Raw genomic sequence first — 739 nt, 5'->3', positions numbered from 1 at the left:
GGGAATCGGGAACACCATCGGGAATTGGGAATGCCACTGGGAATTGGGAATGCCATGGGGAATCAGAAACGCCACTGGGAATCGGGAATGCCACTGGGAATTGGGAACATCACCAGGAATCGGGAATGCCACTGGGAATCGGGAATGCCACTGGGAATCGGGAACACCATCGGGAATTGGGAATGCCACTGGGAATTGGGAATGCCATGGGGAATCAGAAACGCCACTGGGAATCGGGAATGCCACTGGGAATTGGGAACATCACCAGGAATCGGGAATGCCACTGGGAATCGGGAATGCCACTGGGAATCGGGAACACCATCGGGAATTGGGAACAGTGCTGGGAATCGGGAATGCCATCAGGAATTGGGAATGCCATCAGGAATCAGGAACGCTGCCAGGAATCGGGAATGCCACAGGGAATTGGGAACACCACCGGGAATCGGGAACATCGCCGGGAATCGGGAACATTACAGGGAACAACACTGGGAATTGGGACCACCACCGGGAATTGGGAACACCATGGGGAACACCACCGGGAATTGGGAATGCCGCCGGGAATCGGGAATGCCATTGGGAATCAGGAACACCACCGGGAATCGGGAACGCCGCCGGGAATCGGGAATGCCGCCGGGAATCGGGAACGCCGCCGGGAATCGGGAACACCACCGGGGATCGGGAACGCCACCGGGAATTGGGAACGCCACCGGGAGTCGGGAACGCCGCCGGGCATCCGGGC

At 58.6% G+C, this 739-nt stretch overlaps 1 protein-coding gene across 1 annotated transcript in view; it reads right to left on the bottom strand.

Annotated features, from left to right (window-relative positions):
• Positions 1–739, bottom strand: part of LOC103619115 (metal transporter CNNM4) — an 18,808-nt gene that overhangs the window by 12,620 nt on the left and 5,449 nt on the right. The gene's annotated exons all lie outside the window — the stretch shown is intronic.

Source organism: Corvus brachyrhynchos, unplaced genomic scaffold (assembly GCF_000691975.1).
Source record: "Corvus brachyrhynchos isolate BGI_N302 unplaced genomic scaffold, ASM69197v1 scaffold617, whole genome shotgun sequence".
Lineage (NCBI taxonomy): Eukaryota > Metazoa > Chordata > Aves > Passeriformes > Corvidae > Corvus > Corvus brachyrhynchos.
The sequence above is the reverse complement of the archived record's forward strand: the minus strand, read 5'-3'. Positions and strand labels throughout refer to the sequence as shown.